We start from the raw sequence: 26875 nt of genomic DNA on the forward strand, positions 1-26875 counted from the left end.
GGGAACCCTTATCTATTTATTTAATGAGGCTGTCAACAGGCAACCCCACATGCCTGCCTTCACTGCCTACTAGGGGTTCTTCTTTTAACTGACTGCAACAAGGCCTAGTCCTCTGCAAGGCCTCTGGGCCTAAATAACCAACAGCAGCTACTTGTGGATATTTCCAGCACAGAAAACAGCAGTACTGCCATCCAAGGAGGATCCCATCCTCATCACCACTGTTAAGTCTGTGGGTGATAAACAAACGGGACAAAATCCTCAATAACAGGTTCTTTATTTACAGAGAGCTCCTACAAGCAGCCAGCAGCCTCTTAAAGAAGGGATGTGCGAGTCAGCTCAGAATCAAGCCAGCTTGCACTCAAGCCAGCTCAACTCAAAGACTCACCCTCAAACCAAACTGAGGGGAGCCTGTCTGAGGACAAATCGAGACAAGCCCCCGCCTTGTGAGCCGGCTCGATGGGTATATTTGTAAAGGGTAACCCGGCAAGGATTCCCCTTGACAAGTAAAGGGCTAAATGCGGGCAAGGGGGAGGTTGTAGCATACAACCTCCCCCTTCCACAGCTCCCTTCCACAGCTCCCCCTTCCTCCCCCTCCCTTCCACAGCTCCCCCTTCCACAGCTGGGACAGTGCTGGCTACAGGGACGGCGGAGGCAGCAGCAGCATCGGGGGCTCCTTCCACCCCAAGTGAGTGGACAGCCATGCTGTGACTTATTTCAGGCCTCGTATGGGTGGCTGCTGTGGCTTATATGACAGAGGCTGTGGGGGGCTCCTTCCACTGGTCACCTGGGAGGCCAGTGGAGGGGTAGAAGGAGCCCCTGCCTCTTCTGCAGTTCCCACAGCCACCACATGCTAGCTGTGGCACTGGCATCTTCAATTTAAAGCTAAATTACTTAAAGGCTACAACCTCCCTCCCCCACCCCACCCCCGCACCCCTATACCTGCATTCAGCCCTTTACTTGTACAGGGGAATCCTTGCCAATTCCCCTTTACAAGTATACCCCTTGAGCCCCTTGTAAGTGTATTTTACAAGTATACTGGGTTTGGATTTGAGCTGAACTGGGTAATCTGGTTCCATGCACATCCCTGTCTCAAGCGAAACAACAGAAGCCCCCTAGAGCCTTGGTTTGGCAGAGCATACACAACATAAACATCCATAGAGAATGAACACAGAAGAACTTTTTCTTTATTTATTTAAAATATTTATACACTGCCCCTCCAGTAAACTGCTGCCCGGGGCAGCTCACAATATTAATAAAATAGATACAATGTAAAATAAAAGATTAATAAAGTTAGACAAGTTAAAAGACCAAGCTAAAACCATATTTAAAATTACATTTTTAAAAACACGTTTCAAATTAAAACTATCAGTCCAACTGATCAAAAGTTATACACAAAAACTGGCTGGTATCCAGACTAAATTACTAATGAGTAGTTGCTTTGAAATTAATGGGACATGTTAATGATGACTCACTTGTCCCATAAATTTCAATGGGACTACTCATGAGTCAATTAGGCTGGATGACAGTCTGTGAGTTGTTCCTAAGACAGTTGCTGGGACCAAAAAGGTTCCTGTACCCTCAAATTCTCACTTGCATACAAACTCAGCCTTGCTACTTTTCTAGCAAGTTATTTTATTGTAAACCACCAAGAGACTTAAGGTTTGGGCAGTGAACAAATAATTTAAATAAATAAATAACAGTTCTGAAAAAATTTAACGCACCCTTTTATCAGGGGCTGATTTAAAAATAACAACAGTCAAACCATGTTTATTCTAATTAGTTGGAAACCCTCATGCAAAGATTTGAAAATAATATGCATGCATTTCTAAACCCAAATGATATCACCCTTCTTATTTCCAATATAGTTTTGCTTTCTGTTCAAACTTTTCAGTTATCTTCTGCCTAGTAAGGAAGGAAGTTAAAAAACAAAACACTTAAGTATATTAGCACACAATTCCAGCTCTGCACTTCCTACAGCATATATTCACCATTAACACAAAAATGTTCACAGTTATTCATTTCATAAGTGATATTTTATGTGCTAACTGAATCTTATATTTCCCATTATTTACCTAGTAAATATAATTTAGATTGTCTTTCATCCCTCCTCAGATCTTGCATTTCAAAAATAAAACAAAACAAGTTTTGTGCCATATTAATAAAACATTCAAAAGCTTTACATGCTTACCACTGAAACATCCGGTGATTACTGAATCAACATTTATTTATTTATTTATTTATTTATTATTTAACATATTTTTATACTCACGTCTCTGGGCGGTTTACAACAAAATAAGTTGTAAATTTGAGTTGAGTGGATGAGAAGTACCTGCTGGGGTGCGCGAGCCAGCTTGAATCAAGTCAAGCTCGACATTGAGTCGGCCCAGTTTGGGCGGTCTGAGTTCAAACTAGATCAGCCCCCCAAAGGGGGGATGCCATTCCAAGTTCGAACTGGACCAACTCCGGTTTGAAGAGCCAAATTGCGTGCTCGCTCAGGGACAATACTTGTAAAGGGGAATCCGGCCAGGACTCCCTTTTACAAGTACAATGGAAGCATTCTCTTGCCCAAGACGGGGGGGGGGGGTAGAAGGGGAATCCATTATCTTGAAAATGAAGGTGCTGGGGATGGCCATGGCGGTGGACACATCAGAGGTGATGATGGGGCACTCCTCCAACCACCACCACCAGCAGCCTCCCAAATGACAGTTTGGGTCGGCTCTGGTTTGGGCCTCTGTGCATGTGCAGGCCGGGTTAGCTGCAACCTGATTCAGGCCTCTGTGCATGCTCCGGGCTAGCTGAATCAGACTGCAGCTAGCCCGGACTGTCATTTGGGAGGCTGGTGGGGGGAAGGGTTGGCAGAGCCCCTGGCACCACCTCCAATGTGTCCACCACCACCTCCATCCCCAGCACCTTCATTTTCAAGGAAAGGATTCCGCTTTCACTGCCCCCTATACTTAGGCTAGGGAATCCCCTGTACTTGTAAAGGGGAATCCTAGCCACAAGTGGAATCCCAGACCTGGAAATCTCTCATATGCAAGCTGAACTGGATTCTACAGTCATTGCAGAGCCTACTATGGAGCTGTCTAGCAGTTCCTCCTTGTATGGTTAAACTGGATGAATTTCAGTTTGTTATCACCGAGCTGCTTGGGGAAGTTCACCTTACCACCTGTCTTCTTGAGCCTTGCCTGAAATGGCTTATATGATTTAGCAGGGATTTATTATCAATACCTCTCTGGGCAGAATGTTTTTCCCCCCTCAGGAAGGCAATTGTTAGCTTACTTTTGAAGAAACCTGCATTGGATTCTTCAGTTAGGCAAGTATACACCTGTCTCCAACCTCCCATAGTTGGGCAAGGTTACTAAAAGGATGGTGGCTTCAAAACTCCAGACAGTCTTGAAAGAAGCAGATTATCTGGACCCATTTCAAACTAGATTTCAGACAGGCTATGGGGTGGAGAAGGCATTGACTGGCCTGTTGATGATCTCCAATTAGCAATCAACAGGGTGAGTGTGACTCTCATGGTCCTCTTGGTTCTCTCAGTGGCTTGCTGTATCATTGACCATGGTATTGTTCTGGAGTGCCTGAGGCAGTTGGGAGCAGTGTTCCCTGATTTTTAGATGTTATTGACTACAACTCCCATATCCCCAAAGGCAGCTGGGAATGATGGGAGATGTAGTCAATAACATTTGGGAATCCCTGTTACAGAGAACACTGGTTGGGTGTGGGAGGCACTGCTTTGCAGTAGTTCCACTCCTACCTCTCAGGTAATTCTAGACAGTGTTGCTTTGAGATAATTGCTCTTTAAAATGAGAGCTACTGTATGGGGATACCCAGGGCTCCATTCAATCTCCAGTGTGAAACTGCTGGGAGTGATTATCTGGTGCAGGGCTTTATAAATATGCCGATGAGTTATAAGTTTATTCGGTCATTGACCAGCAAAAATATGCCGATGATGTTAGAGGTTGTTGATTTTTACCCACAATAGGTAAAACAGCAGAGCACTAAGGAATGAGCACACACTCCAGTTACAGATTAGGTAGCAGAGGATGGTTCGGATATTGCAGCTATTTAAAGAAAAGACATAGAGATCCTTGTATGACTAAACACTAAATATTTATTGGTTAAATACACTTAGATAGGAAAGACCTCTATCTGATCTAAAGGACTACATAGTGGATAGGTAAGGAGAGAGAGAGATGTTTCCATCTGCTCTCTAGGAGGAAAGGACGTATTGTGACTCAGCACAGGAAGTGCTGCAGTCAGTTCAGGAGTCATAGAGTAGGGACAGATAGGGAGACCCTGACTCACTGTCTCTACTCCCAATGCCCCTAGTGGTCATTAGGACAGTTGGTGCAAAAGGTCGATGCACTGGAAGTTCATCTCCAACAGATGACACCCAAATCTATTTCTCCACTGAACTTCTCTAAATGCCTGCCTGGAGTGCAGGCCTGATTTGATTTAAAATAAATTGATTTAAATAGCTTCTCAGAAGGTAGGGATGTGTGAGGTGGCTTTCACTGAGCTCAGCTCCACATCAAATTGGCCCCGGTTCTGGTGAATTCGAACCGGACCGCTCCCCCCACTTTAAAGAACCAGCTCGGGGGCTAGCTCAGGGGATATACTTGTAAAGGGGAATCCAACATGGTGATGCAAATATGGGAGGCTGTCATTTGGGAGGTGGGAGGGTGAGGAGCCACTGCCTCCGATGTTGCTGCAGCCACCACAGGTGGGAAACTAAAAGGTAAATATTTCCCTTTTGCCACCACTCCCTTCTAAGTCTAGGGAATCCCTCCTTACTTGTAAAGCAGAATCCTAGCTGGATTCCCCTTTACAGGTATATCCCCTGAGCAAGCCCATGAGCCAGCTTGGCTGGCTTGAAGGCCGAACCAGAGCACACCTGGTTTGGTCAAACCTGAGCCTGGACTCTATCAGTCTGAATATGGTCCAGATTCGAACCGAGCCATCCAAACACCCAGCTTGCACACCCCTAACAGAAAGACTCAATTTTAATGATTTAAATAACAAATTACTAGTCATGAAGATTCCATTTAATCATCGCAGGTGCGTAACAACGATCGGGCAAGGGGAGACAGTTGTCTGGGGGCCCCACTGCCTGGAGGGGCCCCCCAGAGGCACCTCACATGACTCCCCATTGCCCCCGCCCAGCCCCAAGGTCCCTCAGCCACTTGCCCTGTTTGCCTCTCTCCAGCTCGTTCTCCTGGCCGGCAATCGAAGCAGCAGCCCAGCGGCCAAGAGCTCCTTTTCTCCCGCCTCTCAGCTGATCGGCGGGTGGGCGGGGCTTCCACGGAGGCCTCGTGTAGGCCGCAGTGAAGCCTGAACTCCAGTAGGGCCCAAGCCAGCCAGGAAGGAGGAGGCAGCCAGAATGTTCTCTGCAGCAGAAGACCCCTTGTTGCCCTGCCGAACCCAGCATTTGCCAGGTAGAGTGTGAACTCCTTTTTGTGCTTACCTTCCTTCCCCCCCCCCCCCGGATATATAGGCATCTGCTTGCCATAGGGCTTGGATATGGGGGGGAGGGACTGAGAAGTCTCTGAATATTTATTTTTAAACAGCTTGGAAAATTTGCTGGCTTAAAAAAAACTATCTTAAAAGTCCTATAAGTGGCTTGTTTCATGGCAGAAAATTACAAAAACTTCTGGAAGAAACAGTATTATATTTATTTTATTCATTCATTCATTCATTCATTTATAAATGCACTTATATTCAAGTTGTTTTGCAACCCAGAAGGTCTGAGTGAGAACTGTGAAGCATGTCTTGTGCTTTTATTTTTTTTTTATTTTTCTTGTGTGTGAACTGCTCCCCAATAACTTGAAGGGACTTCAGGGTAAATCTGGCCAACATGTGAATGCAGCACCTCCATTCCAGAGGAGATGTGTGTTAAAGCGCTTTAAAAGCCTCGTGTGAAAAACCTCCTGGAATCAAACTTTACTGAATTTGTTCAGAATTCTGAGAAAACAAACATAGGCTCACCCTGCATGGTTGAAAGTCTCCTTTGCTAATCTGCAGCGAGGGGCCCATTTTAATCATTCATCTTTCTAGTGTGTTCTAGGCATTAAAAGTAAAACAAATGTATAGTACTCAATGTATATCACTATATATTGTGATGTGTGCGTGTGTGTATTCAGTGAAATGTATTTCCAGGCAGCATACTTATTTTGGAATATCAGACTTAAATCCTTGGGGGCCTGGGGTGTGCGGAGGCCCTGGACTTTGAGTGGGGGGGCCCCATTTTAAAATCTCATCTCTGGGCCCACTCCAACCTTGCTACGCCCCTGAATCATCGTTTTCTATAAAAGTACATTCTTGTAGATTTAATCAATCAATCAAATTCTTGTTGTCTAATATAATCTTAATACATATTCAGAGATAGATGTAGGTTTCATTTTTAGAAGGTAGGTACACACTTTTCATAATACTGTTTCATTAAGGCAAACAGGCATTTCATTTCATTATTGCACTATTTGCATTTCACATACATGCCTTTTTTACCCACTGGTACAGGAATTTCATTAAAATATTCCCAAATGGGGTCTCTCTGAAGGCATGCCACCATTATAGCTGTTTTCTTTTTTATAATGGAGAATACACTCATAAAAGGTTTCCTAAGGATTGCATGAATATGTTCTGTTCACTTTTGGTTTCATTTTCTATTCCCCTCCCCTCCCCTATTCCATGTATTTATATCCAGGCTCCTCCTCACTCAGATCTACTCCGCCGCCACCCACCCCAATCCTCTATTCATTCATTGGCCTTCTTTGTCTTTGCACTTTTAGACTGCGGGGAACAAGGGCTTGAATCTCTGTGTGAACATAAGAACAGCCCTGCTAGATCAGACCCCAAGGCCCATCTAGTCTAGCATGCTGTTTCTCACAGTGGCCCACCAGATGCTGCTGGAAGCCACAGGCAGGAGTTGAGGGCATGCCCTCTCTCCTGCTGTTACTCCCCTGCAACTGGTACTCAGAGGCATCCTGCCCTTGAGGCTGGAGGTGGCCTATAGCCCTCCAACTAGTAGCCGCTGTGTGTGCTGCATGTACACCACCTACAGAATAGGACTGATCAGGTCTGTTATATCTCATCTCTGTATACTGCTGTTAACATGTTCTTTGGATATAATTAGAAGTTATGATTAATATTCATGATGTTATCTTTGATCTAGGTTCTTTATGAATTGTTCTTTTAAAATCAATCTCTCTCTCTCTCTCTCTATATATATATATATTTAAAAAAATCTGATTTAAATTTTAAAAATCGATATAATTAATTCACTTGGCCGGCCATGCAATGCGTGGCTGGCTTTTACAGTGGAACTCTTGCGACACGCTGCAAGAGTTCCTGGCATTGGGTGGGAGGATGTTGGAAGATGACTGCCAGGCTCGGCCGCAGTGGGGAGCCGGTGGCGGCAGCAGCAGCAATGGAGGCGGCCTGCCCGCTCAGCTGCAGTGGGGAGGCGGCAGTAATGGAGGCGGCTGGGCCTGGCGGCGGTGGAGAGGTGGTGGGTCCGGCCACAGTAATGGAGGAGGCAGCAGGCCAGCCTAGTCCTGGATGGGGTTACATTCCCCTGAAAAGAGTAGGTTTGTAGTCTGGGAGTGCTTCTGGACCCAAACCTCTCTCCGGTTTCTCAGGCTGAGTGAGTGACGGGGAGTGCTTTTTATCAGCTTCAACTGATCCATCTGCTATGTCCATTTCTGGAGATAAATGATCTTAAAACAGTGGTGTGCATGCTGGTATTACCAGGTTTACTTTGAAGCATGGTAGTTACCAGGCTTCATGACTATGCTATGGCTTAATGTGGCAGATTTAAGTCAATTTATTGCAAACCTGCATACTGCCAGCTTATAAATTAAGATACCAGGAAAGCTGACCGTAGATAGGAAACATCTGCGTTAGAGCACTTAGAAGGGCACAATATAGTACAGACACATTCCTTGAAAGCAAGGTTAAATTTTATTGAAGAGCAAAGATTTACAGTAAAGGCAATGCTTAGCGCCAGCGTGGTGTAGTGGTTAGAGAGCTGGACTAGGACTGGGGAGACCCGAGTTCAAATCCCCATTCAGCCATGAAACTAGCTGGGTGACTCTGGGCCAGTCACCTCTCTCTCAGCCTAACCTACTTCACAGGGTTGTTGTGAAAGAGAAACTCAAGAATGTAGTACACTGCTCTGGGTTCCTTGGAGGAAGAGCGGGATATAAATGTAAAAATAATAATAATAATAATAAATTAAATATATAAATAAATAATACCAATGAAACAAAGCAGGCCTACAAGAAAGAACAAGTCGAGAACCGAGCAGAAAAATGGAAAAATAAGCCCCTGCATGGTCAATATTTGCACAATATAACTGGAAAATCAGACATCACCAGGACCTGGCAATGGCTTAAGAATGGCAACTTGAAGAAGGAAACAGAGGGTTTAATACTGGCTGCACAAGAACAGGCACTAAGAACAAATTAGGGATGTGCGTTTCATTTCGGATACAAAACGTTTTGTGCACAAAACAGGCCATTTCGGCTGTTTTGTAGCCAAAACAAAACACCCAATGCGCAAAACAGAACATTTTGTAGCCAAAACAAAACATCCCTGTTTCGGATACAAAATGTTTTGTTGTTTCGGCTGTTCTGGAACTCCATTTTGCAATTGCAAAAAGTCTTCCTCCTTCAGTCTCCATTTTGAGTTTTGACATCTGTTTGAATTTCCAGCCCTTCCAGCCTGCAGATTGGCCAGCGAAAGCATGAGCTGATCTGCTGGCAATTGCCTCCTTATTCCTTTTAAGCACATTTAAGGGTAAATTTTACCCTCATTAGGCTAGTGTGCTCTTACCCTCATTGGCCAGTGGGGCAGTGTGCATTTCATTGTTGTTGTTTCACACTGTTGTGTGTAGATCAATTGCATTTTGGGCGGGGGGGGGGGTATGTGGACGTGCATGACCTTTGGAAATCTGCCTGATTTCCCCCCAAAGCTCTGCTGTTGTTGATGTGTGATGATGTTATTTGGGGTGGATTGGGGGCAGAAAGGGGGATTTAGGGGCAGAAGAGTGGTTCAGGTGGTAGTGCCCCAATGGGTGCCTGCTGCCACCCAGATTCCAAAGGAATTGGGAAAAGGGCTGATTTTTAAAGAATTTCTGAAGTTGACATGTCTTTGGGGCAGATTCGGGGCAGAAAGAAGGTCTGAGGGGCAAAACAGCGGGTTGGGTGGCAGTGCCCCAAGGGGTGCCTGCCACAACCCAGATTCCAAAGGAATAGGGCAAAGGGCTGATTTCTTAGGAATTGTTTAAGTTTTTGCTTCTTTAAGGTTCCTCCCCCCCAGGGAATAATGGAGGTTTCAGCAGACCCATAACTCCACCTGGGGGGCACTGGGGTGGCCGGGAGTGAGTCGTGGTGTAGTGCACATAGGGTGCCAACCGCCCCCATGGGTTGCTAACCTATGGGGTGCTGGGTTCTGTTGTTTCTGAGGTGTTCTGAGTGTAGATTCTCTGGTAGCATATGAGATTTTCAACGACAAACCATGAATCCACACTCATATCCTACCAGAGATTCAGATTCTCTGGTAGCATATGAGAGTGGATTCATGGTTTGTCATTGAAAATCTCATATGCTAGAATCATTCCCTATGGGGAAGAACTTTGCAGACACGCAAACTCCATTACATCTTTAAAAATCAGCCTTCTGCCAATTCCTTTGAAATACTTCTGGCAGCTTCCTTGCCCCCACTAGGCACTACCACCCACCCTACTCTGCTCTGGGCCACCCCTTTCCCCCCAACATGAAGCTATACTTTTGCTAAAACCTCAATTCTTCCCTATGGGGAAAATCCTATAGTTCAAAAATTCACCGAAACCCAGCCCTTTGCCCAATTCCTCTGAAATTTGGGTGGTAGTTTCCACCCTTTGGGCACTACCGCCCCCACCCACTAGTTTTTCCCTGGGGCCATTTTTAAAAATCCAAAACGTTTCAGATTCGGATTTTGCAATTTCAAACAAAGAACAAAATTGGGGTGTTTCGGATTGGCTGGTTTCGAACAAAGTACAAAACGGGGGTGTTTCGGATTTGGGCCAAAAACAAAACAGAAAAAAAAAAAACGCACAACCCTAGAACAAATGCAATAAGAGCAAAAGTCAAAAAATCCACAGCAAACAGCAAGTGCCGCCTTTGTAAAGAAGCAGATGAAACCGTGGACCACCTAATCAGCTGTTGTAAAAAGATTGCACAGACTGACTACAAACAAAGGCATGACAAGGTAGCAGGGATAATACACTGGAACATCTGCAAAAAATATAAGCTACCTGTAGCCAAGAATTGGTGGGACCATAAAATTGAAAATGTTGTCGAAAACGAAGTTGCAAAAATGTTATGGGACTTCCGACTACAAACAGACAAACATCTGCCACACAATACACCAGATATAACTGTAGTCAAGAAGAAAGAAAAACAAGTGAAAATAATCGACATAGCAATATCAGGGGATAGCAGAACAGAAGAAAAAGAAATAGGAAAAATCACAAAATACAAAGATCTACAAATTGAAATTGAAAGGCTGTGGCAGAAAAAGACCAAACTAATCCCAGTGGTAATTGGCGCCCTGGGTGCAGTTCCCAAAGACCTTGAAGAGCACCTCAACACCATAGGGGCCACAGAAATCACCACCAGCCAATTACAAAAAGCAGCTTTACTGGGAACAGCCTATATTCTGCGACAATATCTATAAACAACAACATTGACAATAAAATTCAGCCATCCTAGGTCCTTGGGAAGGACCCGATGTCTGGATAAAACAAACCAGTCAATAACACCTGTCTGACTGTGTAAACAAGAAATAATAATAATAGTGCCTCAACAAAGTTGGTGGTAATGCTCCCTTAAAGGGTTCCCTTAAGGCAGGGGTGGAGAACCTTGGCCCTCCAGCTTTTGTTGAACTACAACTCCCATCATCCCCAGCCACAATTATTGCGGCTGTGGATGGTGGGAGTTGTAGTTCAAAAACAGCTGGAGGGCCAAGGTTCCCCATCCCTGCCTTAAGGGTTTAATGCTCTGAGAATGGCACTGAATTGCCTCCAATACACATACAGGTTAGTACTGAGAGACAGTGGATACAGTTTCAGGAACTAGGAAGTGGAAGAGAAAAAGAGAGTTCTATAACTACCTGCCTAGCTGCTTTGCCTTGGACTGGAGCGATGAGATGGGCGATTCACCTGGTGAGAAGAATCTTCAGTTAAATTCTCAGCTTGCAAGGAATTGAGGGGATCAAAAATAGTCACTTAAAATAGTGATTTTCAGTTCAGAGATTCTTGGCTTGAGAATCTCTGGCACTCATCCACAAAATGCGCTCTCACCCTTGCTAGTCGGGCTAGCAAGAGGTAAAGATAAAGTGTGTCATCAAGTCAGTTTTGATTCCTGGCACCCACAGAGCCCCGTGGTTTTCTTTGGTAGAATACAGGAGGGGTTTACCATTGCCTCCTCCCGCTCAGTATGAGATGATGCCTTTCAGTATCTTCCGATATCACTCCTTCCCAATATAGTAGCAGCAGGGATTCAAACTGGCAACCTTCTGCTTGTTAGTCAAGCATTTCGCCGCTGCGCCAAGGCAAGAGGTAGGCAACCTAAATCCTTGTGAACAGCAAGGCATGTCCTAACGAGGATTAGCGGGCAAGGCTAACTGAAAGCTGGTGGCTGGGTGTATGTTGAACTGGGGTCTATCACAAACGCTGAATGAAGTACTAAACCTCAGGAGGAGTTTTATTAGGGATGTGCAAATTGATTCGGGTACAAAATGATTTGTACCTGAATCTAGCTGATGATGTAGACAGAACAAATCACCCCTGTGCTCAGTTGCCCAGATTCGGGTACAAAACAAAAAACCCAGATTCGGTTCTGAATAAATATGGACATGCGGACCTCCATTTTGTGGCCATGGGTTGCGTGGTAGTGCCCAATGGGTGGAAGCTACCACACAAATGTCAAAGAAATTGGGCAAAGGGGTGATTTTTAACAAATGTTTGAGGTTTGCACGTCTTTAAGCTTTCCCCTGTAGGTAATAATGGGGATTTCAGCAGCCTGATAACTCTGCATGGGGGGCACCAGGGTGGCCCATTGCAGGTAGGGATGTGCACAGAACCGGCTGGCCTGGATTGGTTCGAGGCAGGACCAACCTCAAAACCAACCAGGCCAGTTTGGTCTGGCACCCCCTCGAACCCCCCCCCACCCGTTCGGTTTGGGGGGCTCACGATCTTTACATTATTTTTAAATTTTATTTTTATTTGTTTTACCTTTTACTCCCCTCCAGGGAGTTCCTGGAGGTGGCGGGGGGGGGGGTCCGCAGAGGTTCCCCCTCCCCCGCCAGCTTTCTAAATCACCCCCTCATCCAGTTCAGGTGCTCTTCAGGCAATTTTCTGTCTTTACCCGGCGGCCATGTTGGGGGCTGGGCTCCTGCACACATGACATCTGCGTGGGACTATGCAGAGGCCATGTACGCAGGTGCCCAGCCCCCAACATGGCCACCAGGCAAAGGCCGGAAACCAACCTAAGAGCGCCTGAACTGGGCAAGGGAGGTTATTTAGAAGGCTGGCACAGGGAAGGGAACCTCCATGGACACACACACATGCCTCCTCTTCCAGAAACTCCCAAGGGGAGTAAAAGTTGTTTTTTTAAAAAAAAAAAATTAAAGATTGCAAACCTCCCAAACTTGGGGGTGGGTGGGTTTTGGTCTGGGTCCAGACCAAACCAGGGGGGTTTGGTTTGACCCTAAACTGTCAACCCCCCAAGCCAAACCCCCGAACTGGTTTACACATCCCTAATTGCAGGTTGTGGTGGGTGGTAGCGCCCAATGGGTGGAGGGAAGCTACCACACACATTTTTTAAAAAAATGGGCAAAGAGGTGATTTTTAACACATTTCAGCAGTTTGTGCATCTTTAAGCTTTTCCCCATAGGGAGTAATGGGGATTTCAGCAGCCCCATAACTCAACTTGTGGGACACCAGGGTAGCCCAGAGCAGGTTGTGGTATAGTTCACATGGGGTGCCAACCACCCCCAAAACCACAATCCCATGGGGTACTGGGTTTTGTTGTTACAAAATCCACTATTTTGTTGATAGTGCATTCTCTGGTCATTAATCATTTTGCACCAAAGATGATGAATGAACAAAGATATTCATTCATCATCTTTGTTGCAAAATGATGAATGAACTAAGAATCTACTAACATTGTTCAACCCCTTATTTGCCCCAGATTGATTCAAATTTGGATTGATTTGGATCCAAATTGAATCTGGTTCAAGGGGCAGATTTGGACCCAAAACAAATGGTGGGGGCATTCAATTTGGATACAAATTGAATCAAAAAAATTAATTTGTGCACTTCCCTAGGTTTTATGTCCTTTGGGGTGGTTATGTTGAGCTCCACATTCTAGAATTCTGATCTCAATGTTGATGAGCATATTGGGTGTGTGTGTTGGGTGGGGGGGAGACTCTTAAAGGTGTTCTGGCCCAACGTCTGGATCAGGCACAACGCCTATCTAGTCCAGTATCCTGTTTCACACAGAGGCTCACCAGATGCCTCTGGGAAGCCCACAGGCAAGAGCTGAGGCATGCCCTCTCTCCTGCTGTTCCTCCCCTGCAACTGGTATTTAGAGGCATCATCTCTCTGAGGTTGGAGGTGTCCTATAGTCCTCAGACTAACAGCCATTGATAGACTTGTCCTCCATGAATTTATCTAAGCCCTCTTAAAGACATCTGGGCTTGTGACTGTCACCACATCTTTTGGCAGAGAATTACATAGGTTAATTATGAGTTGTGTGAAAAAGTACTTTTTTTGTCGGTCCTAAATTTCTTGGCAGTTTCATGGGATGACGCCTGGTTCTAGTCTTATCTTTATTTATTTTATTTTTATGTGGGAGGGAGAAAAAATTCTCTGTCTCCACTCTCTCCACACCATGCATAATTTTATAGACCTCTATCTTGCCTCCCCTCAGTCTTTTTTCTAAACTAAAAAGCCCCAGGTGTTGTAGCCTTACCTTGTAAGGAAGGTGCTCTAGGCACCTGATAATCTTGGCTGCCCGCTTCTGCACCTTCTCCAGTTCTATAATGTCCTTTTTGAGGTATGGCGACCAGAATAGATTTGAATAAGGGCATTATGATATTAGCAGGCTTTTTTCTGTCCCCTTCCTAATGATTCCAAGCATGAAATTCACTTTTTTCACAGCTGCCACACATTGTATGGACACTTTCAATCAGTTGTCCACCATGACCCTAAGATCTCTCTCACCTTTATCCACACACCTGTTGACACTCTCAAAGTACTCTAAAGGTTGGTGAGGCAAGATTTATCACTGCTGGTTCTCCTTCATCAGGGCCTGTTCTTCTATATGCTTATCAATTTTGAGAATGCTTTCCATCAGTTTGCTGGGCACAGACATTAGGCTAACCAGCCTGTAATTTCCCAGATCGCCCCTGGATCCCTTTTTGAACATTGGTGTTACAATGGCTATTTTCCAGCTCTCTGGTACAAAGCCCAGTTGTAGGGATAAATTATGTATTTTTGCTAGCAGGTCGGTAATTTCATATTTGAGTTCTTTAAGGACTTGCAAGTGGATGCCATCTGACCCTGGCAATTTGCTAATTTTTAATTTTTCCAGACAGTTTAGAACATCCTCTCTCATCACCTCTATCTGACTCAGTTCTTTATCCTCTGTCCCTGAGAAACTCAGTTCAGGCACAGGAATACGGTCAGTATCCTCTGCCATGAAGACAGATGCAAAGAATCTATTTAGATTCGCTTCCATTTCCATATCCTCCTTAATAATCCCTTTCACTCCCTCATCATCTAACGGACCAACTGTCTCCCTGGCAGGTTTCCTGCTTCTGATGTATTTAAAGAAGTTCTTGTTATTCCCCTTGATACTGTTAGTTAAATGTTCCTCAAACTCTATTTTCTCCTCCCTTATTGTCTCCTTGCATTTCTTTTGCCAGAGTTTGTGTTCCTTTCTGCTCTCTGCATTTGGGCAGACCTTCGCATTTCTGGCTCGCTTCAAGCTGGGCTCAACATCAAGCCGGCCTGATCCAGGCAGTCCAAATTAGATATGAAGCAGCCCCTGAAAGTCGGGTGGGGGGGGGGGGTGCCAGTCCAAGTTCAAACCAGACCAGCCCCCAGTTTGAAGAACCAGCTCATGGGCTGGCTTGGGTATACTTTTAAAGTATACTTGTAAAGAATCCTTGAGGATTCCCATTTACAAATAAAGGGCATTCTTAATCCTAATGCTAAAGTCAGTGATAGCTAAAGAAAGTGGCCTCCATACCTTTAGAGGAGGCAACGGAGAAGCAGTGGGAAAGTGGTGAGGCGGAGGCGGAGGCTCCTCCAAGCCCCCCACTGGCCTCCCAAATGACAGCATGGGCTAGTTGTGGTCAGGTTCGGGCCTCTGAGCATTTACAGAGGCCATTTGCGTCACAGCGCAAATAGCATCCCTTTTGTACTGGCCTGTCTTGTCCAAAAATGTATCCCAGTGCCTAACAAACCTAAACCATTCCTCCCAACACTACCGTCTCATCCACACATTGAGACCTCTCAGCTGTGCCTGTCTCGCTCGTCCTGCATGTTGAATAGGTAGCATTTCTGAGAATGCTACTTTGGGGGTCCTGGGCTTCAATATGCTACTTAGTTGCCTAAATGTTGCTTTCAGGACCACCTGACTACATTTCCCAATATTGTTGCTGTTGATGTGCACCACAACAGCTGACTCCTTCCCAGCACTGCCTAATAGCCTATCTAGATTCCCAGTGGTGGCTGGTGACTACTAGGACTGGGTGGGCGCCAGGCAGGTGGGCGGAGCCAAAGTGGGTGGTGCAGGGATGGAGTAAAAAAACAAAACATGACAACACTAACTCCTATGGGCATATAGGGAGTAAAAGGTAAAGTTGTGCCATCGAGTCAGTGTCGACTCCTGGCAACCACAGAGCCATGTGGTTTTCTTTGATAGAATACAGGAGGAGATTACCATTGCCTCCTCCCATGCAGTATGAGATGATGCCTTTCTGCATCTTCCTATATCGCTGCTGCCCGATATAGGAGTCTGGGAAACATAGCAGTCGGGATTCGAACTAGCAACCTCTTGCTCCTTAGGCAAGTTACTTCCCCACTGCGCTATTAGGTGGCTATGTCATTCCAAGGAACATACCTGTAAAAGCATCTGCACTCAAGGACACCCATTTTCAGACAGTTATACAAACATGCCATGAGTACATGTCTGACTGCATGGATTTTCCCACATTCTCTCTATGACACACACTTTGTCTGTATACAGGGCTGTGTGCTCATGTTCTCGGAGACCTTGTCACCAGCTACAGACATGTGTGCACACAGTCCCATGAGCATGCACATAAACCAAAATTCTATCCGCGCATGTAGATGCACATCCATGCTCATGAGAGCACAAACACACAATTCATCCACTCATACACATGCATGTTTTGTTCCACTCAAGAGATCCACACAATTCTTCAAACCTCTCTTTGCTAATCACTCAGCTTGAGGATTCTTGTGACCTGTTCCCCTTCACCCCTTCATTTGCAAGAACTCAGTTTTAAGTTCTTGGCATTTTTGTTGTTCCATTCAGAGGGACTGCAGGACAATGGGAACATCATCCTTTTATGGACAGTGGAGTTCAGCCTCACAGAATCAGTCGCCTTCATTAAGTAAATTCCACAGTGAGAGGAATTGCTCAGCAGAATCTACATCTGCCCATCCAGTTCCATGCTTGGAGGGCCAGATGCCTCCTGCCTGTCCTATCACAGCTGTTTGGGGAATTATGCACTGCAGCAGAACGTTGCTCCTACTGCCCACCCCTCCCCATGGAGATCTGTGAACTCTCCCAAGAAAGTCTTTTTGCCTTTAGTCTTCTTCTGCAGATGAGAAAATTACTTGAGCCTGTTTGTCTATGCCAGGCACCCTTCATTGTCTACAAACATCGCAACAAAGTCTTTGAAGAATCACACCAGAAAGTTGGAAGTGCCTGAAAGCTGGGGAGAGTATATGCTCTCAGAGGGGATAAAGGGACTTTCCCAAGGCTATTAAGACCTATTAAGGTCAGAGAAGCAGGTCCAGAAGGTTAGAGGACATCATGAAAGAAAGAAATGTTGCTCTCTCCCTTTGTTGTCACACTGCTACCAGCGGTAGCCTACCACCCTCACCCCACTGTTTAAATATACATTGTAAGCTCCTTGGGGCAGGGAGCTGCATCATATATGGAGTTACCCCAATTTTGCAGAATTTAAAGACAACCATTTCATGTGTAATTTAAAAATGAGTTTCTTGTGAACTGATTTGCAAAGCCTTATTTTGAAGCAAGTGTGCAAAAATAGACTTTTGGTGGGGGAGCATGCTACAAGCACAAAGCAAAATAAAATAAAGTAGTAATGTTTAAAAGGGGAAACGTTAAGAAACCCATTTTCTCATATTTTGCTATTTAAGCCACTGTGAGAACTCTGTTCCTAAAAAAGCAGCATTTAAATATTTTTAATAAGGGTATGGCAGGGAGAGAAAGCAACACACACAGAGACCAGATTAGAGCTATAAGTGTAACTTCAGGATTAAAAGGAAGAAACAAAAACAAGAACAGATCCATTTTGCCAGAGCATCCCCCGCCCTGCCCCATTCTTTTCAAAGTTTTTAATATTTTTGCACTAACTAATTTCTTCACAACAAGGTATACTGATGGGGAGGGTTTTTCTTACAAGTTTGCACTAGAATAGTTTCGACATACTTTGAAAATGTTTTGTTGGTTGTTTTTTAAAGCTTAAGCATTCTCTCTCTCTCTCTCTCTCACACACACACACACACACACACACACACACACACACGATGAGACTTCTCTCCCATTTGCAACACACATGCAGTTCGGGGGGGGGGGAGCGAGCATCATGGTAGCTTGACCAAGGGGAACAAATCTTACACACACACACACACAAAACAAAGAGCAAAGGGTTTACTTTCAAACAGCAAATGTTTTACTTCCCTTCTTGGTTGGAGGGAGATCCACCCTCAGTCCAACAGCCAGCTTTCTGGGCTCTGCAGTTCCATACAAATTCCAAGTTGGGGAGGAGCACAAGACTCCAGGGGAACCAATAGGGCTGGGAGAAAAGTTAACCCTTTCTTGACTGTCTGCTCCTGCCAATCACCAAGGCCTGAATGGGGAGCTTCATGCTTCAGTGAGGTCTATGCATTAGCCTCTCTGGAAGCCTGGCCCACCTGCCACTTTTTACTATTTCAGAAATGCCTAACAGAGAGTTTTAAAATATTTATCAATCATTTCCCTCTCTCTTTTTACTTGTAACCCTGAATGCCTAGAAAACCATCTGTCTGGCTCTGCAGCTTTGGTATATTTAAAAATGCTAAAAACAAACAAACAAAAAACCCACCAAAACCCTCCACAAATTAAGTCAAGTTGTTATTTCCACATAGTACTAGCATGAGGGGCTTATGCCTGAAGTGATCGCGTCAGGTACAGACCTGAGGAGAGGTGCAGGGGGCTACCTACCACGCTGTAATTGCTGCTAGCAAGTACATAATTTACATAATCTGACAATTACATAAACTTAACTTACATAATCTGAGGCTAAATAAACAAAATAAATGGTCTCTCTTCTCTCTGCAAGGCAACTCACACAGCACACTGTCCAAGAGTGAACAAAATGGCGATTGCCGCTCTCTTCCTTCAGAAGACTAGAACAAGGACTGCCCTTGGCCACTGATTGCTAGTCAGAGGCAGAGGGGGCTGTCAGTCAGTATGATGTCTTCCTGATAGGGCTATTTGAATTCAGCCCATCTTTTGACAACAAAGGCAAGCCACGGGATTGGCTCCTGCCTTATGAACACTGTTATGTGAAACTGTTTCATGTGCTCTTATAGGTGTTTAAGGAATTTTACTACCAGCGCCCACTATATGTCAACACTGCAGGCTTGCAAGCTACAGGCAGGGAAGTGCAGGGCTGCAGTGACTGAGTCAGTCAGACCTAGAATGGTGGCAGAGGACAGAATGGCTGACAATTATAATTGTTTTTGGACCATTTTTATTAGTTAATTTGGACATTTTTGGCCTTTTGGGGGTGGGTGGGTGTTGCCTACCCTGCCCTAAGGGAAGAGCCTCAACTGTAGATACCGCTTAACATCCTTAAACTTCAGAACAGGCAGGCAGTCACTGTGGAGTCTACACTTGGGTCATAGACCCATCTCTCTATACCCCTATTGATCGAATCACCCACTACTATGAGGGCCCCACCCCACAGAGGAGTATTCCCTATGTGAGAAGGGGTCCCATCATCCACAGAAGGGGTCCCTTCTACGGGAGTGTTTCGCTCTTCCTTGGACTGATTCCCTCCTTCCCCCGAGACCTCCATTCTCCATGACAGCAGAGGAGCCATCAGACAGGGAGTTTAGAGTATTTGGATATTATTTGTTTGAAAACTAGGTTTTAGCTGACATTGTCAGTTATTCAACAGTTTAAACTTTCTTTCCTAAGAATATAAGAGAGAGAGTACTATTTACCATTTCTTCCCATTCAGCCCCATGTTATCAAGAGGGGCTCCCTTCAAGCTCTCCTGCAAACTTCCCTGCTAAACTCCACACAAAATTCCTATGATACCTGTTTGCTAATTCCTGTGCACTATTTTCCCTGCCCGCCACCTCTTATGTAGAGAGTAGACTTCAAACTGAGGCAACCAGGATCAACGGGAATGTGGCCCCTCCCACCAGATGCAACTTACCTCATCCCTAGCTGACTGCTCCCACTGTCTCTCTCTAGGCAAAAGAGAAACTAAAACTGAGAGGCTCACAGCCACCAAAACAAGCCCTGGCCAGAAACAAACAAAACACCAGGCACAGACACAGGGACTTCTCCCCTAAAGAGATACCAGCCCCTCAGAATCTCCCGTTCCTCTTATTTATTTTTTTGTAGGGGGGAAAAGTTGTTTTTTAAAAGAAAGCTTTGCTACTTCAGGTCTGCTTCTCCTCTTCCCAGAGTAGGCGTCAAACTGTTTGAAAGTTAGGTCTTTTCCTCTTATTCCTCTTAAAACAAAATATTCCTATTCCTCATCCTTCCTATTCCTTTCAGAACAAAAGTCTCTATAGGTGTCCTCTCAAAGGAGACAATCTGGAGGGGGAATGGAGACACTGGTTTTCAGCATGATTCACTTGAATGAATCTAAAAGTCTTCTATAGAAGGAGAGATACCTTTGGGTTCCTTGGCTTATCTGAGTGTCAGGAGGGGGAAACTGCATTCCAATCTCAGTGCTTCAAAACTTTGTCTATTCTGGCACTCTCTGTGCATGCTCTGGGGCTAGAAGCTATGCCTCTTAGAGCAGTTTCTTAGTCCTTTGCGATCCTGACCTGGGGGTATTCAACAAAAACTTGGCCAGAAGGACTCTTTTCCTTTCCTTGAATAAGGGGGATGCACTCAGATAGAGGCTTCCTCATTTAGAAATAACTATCTATCTACATACATACATACATACACACACACACAGAGCCCAAAACACAAGTCTCTGGGTGGTTTACAACAATACAATAAAAACAACAAATAAAAAGGTTAAAACATTACAAAAATTTAAAATTTAAAAGAGTGTTAAAACAATTAAAGCCATCAAACTATCGTTGCAGACAGCCAATATTTAGTTCAGGGATGCACTGGGGTGCAATGGTACAAGCAGACAAGGCAACAATTACATTCAGGTTTGACTACTGCAATGTACTCTGTGCTGGGCTGCCTTCTTCCATTGTCTGGAAACTGCAACTGTTACAGAATACGGCAACCAAGTTGGTCTCTAAGACTACTCAATAAGATTACATTACTCCTATTTTAAAGAACTACACTGAATGCCAATTAGTTTCCAGGTGAAATAAACAGGCTGGTTATTACCTATACAGCCTTAACCAGCTTCAGAAAATGCCTTCTTCATCAGCCCTGCTGCCTATTAAGATCATCAGGGGAGGTCAGGTTGCAGTTGCCATCAGCTTGTTTAGTGGTGATCCAAAACCAGGCCTTTTCTAGAGTTGCCCCAGGACTTTGGAACGTGCTCCCAAACAAAATTAGAGCCTCCCTATCAAAGGCCTTTAATCCACTGTTTTTAAGTTTTACGTTTTAACATTATCTTAATCTATATTTTAAATTGTTTTAATTGATTTAATGTTTTAATTTTTGTCTGTGTTTTAATATTGGAAACTGCCCAGAGATTTGTATATGGGATGGTATAGAAATGCACCAAATAAATAAATAAATAAAATAATGAATGTAGTTTTGCCAGTTTCAATGGAGCAGTGTTAACTTACACTTGCTGAAGGTCTTTCCACTTCAATTTTTTCTTCATTGTCAGGGTTATCCTGTTATTTCATAAAAAGAGGGCTTTTCATTGCAAATGACTTATCACTTACTACCCACATAGCAGATTATTTCAGTAGACATCAAGGGAGAAATATATACATCTAAGGGTGATGAGAGGGCGGATAGGAAAGGAAACATCTCTCAATAACTTTGCCAAATGACCCAATTTCTCTCTCTCCTCACACAAAAATATTATAGACCACAAAACAAACAAAAGAGGGTAAAAGGATGCAGAAAAGGATTCTCCCCTCCCCCGTTTAAACTGGTGTTTTGTCTCACCACCTCTGGTAGACTTTCAGAGGATTTCAGAGCCTCCATCTGCGAAGATGGGAACTGCTAACGTGTAAGAAGCGCCAGTGCGAATGAAGGTGTGTAGAAGCTGCTTTTGTGTGCTGTGATTGTGTGCGAAGGGGGTCTTTGGAAGAGGCTCCTCATGCGAAGGCTCGTACATTATTAATGTGCCTTATGTCACTGTACATTATGGAGACACAAGCCCAGGCCCTGCTTGGGTTTTCATTAAAATCGTCAATAGTTAAAAACCAGCATGGGAAGGGAGGGCTGGGTGAGCAAAGGAGAGAGACTGAGTTTGCATTTTAAAAGTTAAATAGGTTTGGTAGGCATGGCAGCCATTCTCCTGTTTCATTGGTAGCAATTTAAAAGATCCAAATGGCAAGCAGAATGATGAATTATGCATGTTTCGTTTATTAGTTTGGTGACCCTATGCATAGCTAAGCTTGACAAAAATGAAGATAATTTTTATTATTATTATTCGTTTGCCCTCTAGGTACGTTAGCAATTGTGTTGTGCGTGTGTGTGCTTATAAGCATGCACCCACACAGATCTATGCTAAGGTCAGTTCTATCGAATATATTTTTGCATGTACTATAATGGGATTACTTCTCTGACTGATAGGAGGTTTCAGGGGCAGCCTTTTACAGAGCCTGGTTGCTTATGAGAATTACCATTGGTATAACAACAGGGGTGTCACCTGTGATTCCCTACATCTGCATCTGTGCTGGGTTTGAAGGATATAAGGTTGCATAGCTGTTCTTGTGCAGGAGTTGGTTCAATTGCACCAGCTCAGCAAGGAGACCTAGACAACATCATCACTTTAATGGGAAACAAAAAGTACAAAAAGCATTTGTCAAGATCTGAGTCATAGCTTATACTCAGAGTGGTGAGTATACTTAGGTGGTGTAACTTTCTTCCCCTGTGTACACAGGATTGGTCTTGAATACACCACTTGACTTAAGGCAGTCACCTTATCTTGAACATGAAGTTGAGAAAATGGTACAACCTAACAAACGTTACTTGTTTCCTGAATGGCTAAGATGACAGGAATAATAAAACGTAAACTTCAGTCACGGAACCAAGTTGTGTCCTTTGCTGAATGTATCCCAAAGAGCCACAGAGCCCAGTTGAGTGAAGGGGGAATGGTATAGACAAAGCTAGATGTGATGTGGGAAATATGTGAATCCCTCACTTTTTAAAATGGGTTAATGGCTGTTGCAGGGTGGTGGGGATTCAAATTCTGCAACACTAGAGAAGCAGTATTTAACAACTTTTCCTAATTCTGTTTACCCCCTGAGAAAATTATGTTATTTTCTTGGGTGGAGGCAAACAGCAGGTTCAGGAACAGCTTAAGGGGTGAGTTAAGGAAAACAATAAAGAAACAAAGGCTTAAGAATGCATACGTACAAATGTGCATGCGCACACACACAGAGTGAAGTCCCCATGGACTTCACAGACACACCCCATGGACACAGACACACACAGAGTGAAGTCGGCATGGCTGCTTTTAAATAAAAATTATAACATCAGGACAAAATATCCAGCAGTACATGTAATTTGGCCCAAAGAGATTTCACTTCTGCTGCCCTGAGGGGAGGGCTGGATCAAACCTTCAGAGTGATGGACCAAACCTTACGCACACTGCCATTTGAAAATGTATTCTCAAGGTCTCCCAAAGGCACACTGGTGACAAAATAGGATCCATGATAGGATGGCTGTGTGTCCTCTGTTCTCCCCAACAGTCTTCTATTTAAATTGCATCTGCTATTTGTTTTTGTCTTGTATTTCAAAGTGTGCCACCAACGAATGGGGAAAAGAGCCTCGGGAAGGGACAGAAAAAAAGTTGTCCCTGCTCTGCTCCAGTCAGTTCCAGCCTATATGATGTGAGGGGGCTGCTTGTGCAACGGAATAACAACTGTTCCTTAAAACTCTCGCGTTGCATTTTTTTACTCCTTCAGGGGCAGGGGCATGTTCACTCGGCAGCACACGCACAGCCTCTGCCTCCCTCACCCATTGACGTTGCCAGGAGCTGTGAGCAAGTGGCTTCCAAGCATTTTGTACAAACTACAAATAATCCTGTGTATTCAAAACCTCAACAGGTAAGGGGCTTTGCAGCAGTCCAGGTTAAAGCATGGAAGTAGGATGTAAGAGAACGGGATGAGGATTCATGGGACATGAGCTCATTTGTCTTCAGGATAATAACGCTGGCTTAAAAAGTTGTAGCTATTCTGGTTTTGGTGCTTTGTGCTTTGCAAAGCGCTTAATGTAGAACCAGTGCCCTGAGCAGAGAAGAGGTAGGACCCTGCTGTTAAATTCCTCATTGAAAGGTAGTTCGCAGACTAGAGCCCCATTCACATTATCCTCTCTAATAAAGAGCTAAGTGAGTGTCCGTGCCTTTCGAACGTTGGGGATCTGCGGCTGTGTCTCCCTGGGCTGTTCTGGGCCTGTGCAAAGCGCAGGCCCAGAACAGTCCAAGGGAGACACGGCCGCTGACACCAGGCGGCCATGTTGGGGCCGGGAGAAGGAGAAGCGGCCACTGCCAACGCCGGGAGGAGAGTGCGGGCGAGGCGGCGGTGGCTGCGGTGGGGCAACTGGGGGCGGAAGTGCGGGTGAGGCGGCGGCGGGGCGACTGGCCCCGATGGCCGTGGCGGCGGCTGCGGAAGTGTGGCTGAGGCGGCGGCGAAGCCGCGGTCTCAGCAAGAGGGGGCGGGGGCCGCGGCGGGGCGACTGGCCGCGGCAGGGCGGACTGGAAAGGACTGGGCCCACTGGCGGCCGCACTTCCTCTCCCGGCCCCACGGGCGGCCATTTTGCCCCAAACGTTGCCGTGGTTTAAAAAATTGCTGCCGCGGCCGCCGCCACTAACCGCCCTCCCAACTGCCGAGTCCTCCTTACCCAATAGGCGTCCTTTGCACCCAAAGTGCCAGTTCGGGAAGAGGCTTTGCAGAGAGAGGAGCTCTGCTTGCGAGCTCCTCTCTCCCTCTCAAATTAAGGACTTCCATCGCCCGACTGACGCGGGCCGGGGTAAGGAGGACTCGGCAGTTGGGAGGGCGGGCGGGCCGCGGCCGCGGCAGCATTTACATGGGCCGATTTGGCCCTTAATCATGTGGGGGGGGCGCAGAAGAGAAATCTGGCAGCTGGGAGGGAGGGAGGGCATTTTGGCCCTTAATCAGGTGGGGGGTAAAAAAAACCTAGCGCCCGTTATTACAACGGGCTGAAAAATACTAGTATTTCAATAATAGTACAATCTGTGTACAGGTTATGCTGGGACAAATCTGTATAGTGGTACAGTTATTCACATTATGTTGAACGCAAGTACAGCGGTACACTTCCTATCTATATCCTGCAGCTGAAGGGGCCTATGCCCCAGCTCACTTTTAAAATGAATGCAAGCACTGTCATTCTCACAAAAATATGTACAGATATCTGAACATAGGTACGACATGATAAAGTTCTTGTCATGCCCAAATGGGGAGGAACAAAAGGAAGGAAGGCCCCTCCCTTCTGCTCCCATGACTCAACCCTCCTTTGGGCTCTGCTGCTGCTTGCACTCCCACACAAGTAGTGCAGTGGTGAGCTACAGAGCTTCCAATGGGAGGAGGCAAACTCACGCTGGGTCCTCCAGGATCCCACAATGCAATGCACAAGCAGTGGAGCTGAAGCTCCACTATGCCTGGCCCCTCTCCCCCAGACTCGTTGAACAACATGGTTGCTGCCCACCTGGAAGTAGTGCTGGAACCAGAGCTGGCACAGACGACCAGAAAGTGAGGTAGGAAAGGATTTGTTCTCCTCCCACCTCACTTTTATCCTGGGTAGCCAATCTGGGCTACCCCAGGAAGGTATGGGTCGGGAAGGTTTCCCTTGCTGCAAATGACCAGAGCTACCTGGGCTAACGCAGGTAGCTCTGGCCGTGAGAACAACTTTAATGTCTGACTAGGACTTTTGATAGGGCAGTAAAATGTACTCCTCCCAGTCTTGGTGGCTTGCAGCCTGATTGCATGCATGTTTACCCAGAGATAGGTCCCACTAAAATCAGTGGGGTTTACTTTCAGCTTCCAAATAAATGTCCTACAAGATTGTAGCCTAAGATAACAAGCCTCAGTTGCTGGACCAGGAGGAATCCCATTGAGTTGAACTGGATTACCTGAGTAAGTGTTTGAGACTTACAGTCATTTAGCGTTATTGGCTGCATTCACATGTAACATGAAACCAGAGGTTGCTGAACCTGCAGTTAATTTTTCTAACCATGTATCACAGCACAGACATTTGTCTTAACTGCAGCCCGGCAACCTCCATTTTCAGGTCAGAGGAGCCCCTCTCTCTTCCAGCAAGGTATGCGGCCATCACCAGACTATGGGCAAGGCATCAGCATGTCTCCATGGTGGCAGCCATTGGCCACAATCTTCAAGGGGGCATGCTGAGCATGGTTGTGCCTTTTTGGAATGGTCCACCCACCCTTGGCAGGGAAAGGGCATATACATCCCTCTAAATGGCATGCCATGCAAGTCCTTCTTCTGACAGTGATTGCACCACTGCCCTTCTAAGAGCCCCACAACAAAACAATTTCTGATGGGGGGAGGGATCTTGGGGGCCCCTATTTTTCTGTTAGTGTCACGCCCTTGGTCTCAGATAACGAGGAGGAAGGGGATGCTGACAGCCCTTCAGCCAATGCAGGGGTGCCTGAGGGGCAGAGCCCGGCTGTCAGTTCCCAAGAGATGGCTGAGGCAGGTCTGGCTGATGTCCCAGAGCAGGCACAGCAGTCTGAGGCAGCAGAGACAGGAACTGATGAACCAGAGGATGAGCTCTGCAGGCAACCCCCACTGACTCCACAGCAAAGATGGGTCATGAGACGGCACGCACAGTTGGAATCCATCAGGAGAAGTAAATGCCTCTTGCAGAGGGCTGATAAGCCTTGAATCCCTGCCAGCTGAGAGTTATCAGCTTGGACTATAAAGCACGTCTACAGCTTGCAGTTAGCTGCTGACATCATACGTCATCCGTAGTGTTGACAGCCTCCAGCCTGAGCCAGAGAGAGAGAGAGAGATTCTGAGCCGTGTTTTCGCCTCTGCAACCCAGACTTGTCTTTCGTGAAATACATCCTAGACTTCCCTGCCGGGTGGCTAGATTGCTGACAGTTACTCAAGAAAGAGAAGGGAACATGATATTCCCTTCCTAGGAGGAATATGTATATAAGCGAGGGCAAAGGATCTTGGGAC

General features: G+C 45.6%; 1 long non-coding RNA gene across 1 annotated transcript in view; it reads right to left on the minus strand.

Moving 5' to 3' along the window:
* Positions 1-1219: 1219 nt before the first annotated feature.
* Positions 1220-26875, minus strand: part of LOC128347650 (uncharacterized) — a 56366-nt gene continuing 30710 nt past the window's right edge. Inside the window, exons 2-3 of the long non-coding RNA XR_008317642.1 lie at positions 21320-21370; positions 1220-1902 (exon numbers count right to left, since the gene is read on the minus strand). This is a non-coding gene — a long non-coding RNA (uncharacterized LOC128347650). The remainder of the gene's footprint in view (positions 1903-21319; positions 21371-26875) is intronic.

The sequence above is a fragment of the Hemicordylus capensis genome, chromosome 2 (genome assembly GCF_027244095.1).
Source record: "Hemicordylus capensis ecotype Gifberg chromosome 2, rHemCap1.1.pri, whole genome shotgun sequence".
In the NCBI taxonomy this organism is placed as follows: Eukaryota; Metazoa; Chordata; class Lepidosauria; order Squamata; family Cordylidae; genus Hemicordylus; species Hemicordylus capensis.